Source organism: Heteronotia binoei, chromosome 1 (assembly GCF_032191835.1).
Source record: "Heteronotia binoei isolate CCM8104 ecotype False Entrance Well chromosome 1, APGP_CSIRO_Hbin_v1, whole genome shotgun sequence".
Lineage (NCBI taxonomy): Eukaryota > Metazoa > Chordata > Lepidosauria > Squamata > Gekkonidae > Heteronotia > Heteronotia binoei.
Genome location: NC_083223.1, coordinates 184,290,553 through 184,293,853, shown reverse-complemented (window position 1 = coordinate 184,293,853; position 3,301 = coordinate 184,290,553).

Genomic DNA, 3,301 nt, shown 5'->3' with positions numbered 1-3,301 from the left:
TGAGATGGTGAGCCAAGTTAAGTTGGTGACAGGTATTTACCTCATAAGATGGGAGGGAAGGGAGTAAGCCAGTTCAAAGCCCCTTATCCACATGCAGATTCCTATCGCCTCGTAGATACTTGACAGGGAGGAGGCAGGGTGGTGGTGGATCATTGCATTCCCTTTTGAAGAGACTGTGACCCTGCAATGTTTGCAGATATGCAATGCCATAAATTGCTGCTTGATTGGGAAATCACTAGGACTCAATCTTCTGCATGATTTAGTCTTAAAGGCTTCATTAAGATGCTTAAAAGAAAAGTCAGACAGTGTATGCGCTTTCAGTGTGTTCCCAATAAGCAATTGCTTTTTGGCTTTTGTTCAACTGTCTCTGAATACTCACAGAGTTATTTGAATATTTCATTGGTCAAAGCCAAAAACCCTACAGGAATCAATGCATTAAACCACTGGTTCACCTAGCCAAGTAGTGCTCATTCTGAAGAACTCATATACAGCTTTTAAAAATCTCATGCAATTGCTTTCTCGCAGCTCTAACTGCAGACCTTAACGGAGAGAGATCAGGAAATGCATCCAGAGTTTTGGACAGGCAAAGCATGTTTAATCACTTAGCAACACTCAGTATTGGTGATTACCAGGGGGAATGAATTTTCTTTCCAGTTACTAAATCTATTAAAATTGCAAGTTCCGTAAGCAATGATGTTTCTTGAATATGGTCACCTATTGCCCATACGTCCTGTGCCACTCACAATTTACTAAAAAGAGGTGTGAGGAGCTGCAGATTTCCCAGGCATCTGTCCTCTGCCTTCATACCCTCCATGGTCCCTGTGTGCCTCCATGAGGTGCTGATGTTAGTCTCAGCACTGAGGAGAGAGGGTTCTCATCACCTTATTTATTCTCAACTGTGAGGAAAAGCCCCCTACTTTTCATGCATGTGGACATCGTGATCGCCAGTGTGGTTGCCAGGGTGCCTGGAGATTTGACTCTCACACATCTGCTCTAAGAAGTGGACTTTGCTTACAGTTTTCTAAGGCTTATGTGGCAGCTTTGCATTCTACATCTCTGAAGGGTGTGAGCCAGAACTACAGACATGCTCCAGCTGCTCCTTGTGTGCCCAGTCTTGGCCACTGCAGTGGAAGAAGCCAGGCCACCATGTTTCCAGCCTGGCTCCATGGACCTAAAGCTAACAACAGCAGAAATCCATCTTGCTTTCCTGACCCAAGCATACCCCACCAGGCTGAACTCATTCCTTCTTAGTGGGAAAGTCACACGTACACACCCTGAGCCTGCAAGCAACCCATCTGTTTTATGAATGGATTAATAGCTCAACTGTTGATCCTAATTGCTCAGCAATACCAGAACAATAAACCTTGCCCAGCAGAAGATGAGAAAGAGGAAGGACATCTCCTGTCTTCATCAAGTCTTTTGTCTTGCCCGGGTGGTACCTAGGCCATGCATTTGATTACCTATTGTCACCCTCCTAGTTAATCCCATTTAAACTTAAGTATCCAGTCATTCCCATTCTTACCCCAGTCTAATACCTTGGGGCCAACCCAGGCAACATTGCAGCTTGGAAATTTCCAGGTTCACTGGACTAAGGTGAAGTTCATTGGCCAAAGCAGGCATCCAATTAGGTGTCAGTAAGGAATGTCCAGCCTTCTTGAACCTCCCATCTCTCCTCCCTTGGACCTCCCAGCACCTAAGGGGTCTAAGAGAGTCTATTTAACCTCTGACCCAACTCCACTCATGTGTGCTTTCTATTCAGCAACCCCTATTACCCGCTGTCTAGATCCATCCCCAATTCTGGCCACAGTGTTGGGTCCATTTCCCCTGTCCTCTTAAGTCGCCATTGGAAACCTTCCTGGAAGACTACGATGGTAAATATGACCCTGTTTGTCTACCCATATATGTTCCCCTATCAATCTATCTGTGTTTCCTAGACCTGTGTGAATGTGTGAGTGTTTTGTATTTTTACCTGGTATGAAAGAACTATTATTCTGAATAAATCACAATTGGTTTTACTAAATTAGAGTCCTTTATTAAGCATTGACTATCTGAACGGTTGAGCCTGGTATACACAGATAATAAAAGATTCCCTTTTAGGGCCAGCTGTCTCTCAATCTAATTCCCCAATCTCATTTTGAGAGCAGTTTCCCTAACAGAAATTGGTGGAGAAAGCTTGGGCATTATCCTGTTTGTGTGAACGCACGCGAGTCGACACGCGTGTCTTCATACAGACAGACGTAAGGTTGCACCGTTCAGAAAGTCTTGCTAGCGAGGCTATTGCGTGAGTGATTGAGTGAAAGAGTTCTGTGTGAACGGCTCTAGCGAGCATCTCTATATAATTGTGGGTTGGGCTACTCCCATTTCTATCATTCAGCGTTGGACTTCTCAGCCGCCCCTAGGAGGCCAGACCCCTCGAAAGAGGACTGAGCCCGATAGAACGCAAGGGGGAAGTCCCGTGAAGCCTGGCCGCCGTCCCGAGGCCTTTCTAAACGCGTCTATCGTGGTAGGGAATGTCAGGATAGGTCAGAGCTGTTAAGATCTGGATAGAGCACCCTTCCCTTCTCCCTTTTCTTTAGAGCGTAGTGCACACACACTACATACACACTCAGACACTTGCACACACACACCCAAGTCCTTACACGAGTCTAGGCCAAGGCTAGTCTAAGGCACCCGACAGTCAAGAAGGCAGGTGGGTCGTAGGACCGCTGCAATCTGACTGCTGGGCAACTTTTTATTTTGTTTGCCCGAGACGCGATCGTTGGGTCGGCTCGTGGCTCCCTTTTGCCCGAAGACGCGACCGTTGGGTCGGCTCGTGGCTCCCTTTTCTGGCCGAGACGCGATCGTTGGGTCGGCTCGTTGCCTAAAATTTCGCCCGAGACGCAATCGTTGGGTCGGCTCGTGGCTCCCTTTTCTGGCCGAGACGCAATCATAGGATTGGCTCGCTGCCCAAAACTGCGCCCGAGACGCGATCGTTGGGTCGGCTCGTGGCTCCCTTTTCTGGCCGAGACGCAATCATAGGATTGGCTCGCTGCCCCCTAAACCCAAGCCGAAGCGCAATCAGAGATTGGCAGTAGGCAAAACAAAAAAAAGGAACATAAGTAAAGTTGTCAGCCCAAGTGTAAAATAGCACATAGGAGCCAGGAAGCATCTGGAAATATGCTGCTAGTTCTCTCACTTGGCTGTGCCTTTAAGAGAATTTAGTGGAAGGAGCAAGAAGCTCTCCCTTGGGGTTAAAAATTTGTCCCGGGTCTGAGGAGATAGGAACTCTTCTCAGCCGAAAAATTTCCCTTTTGCTTAGGGC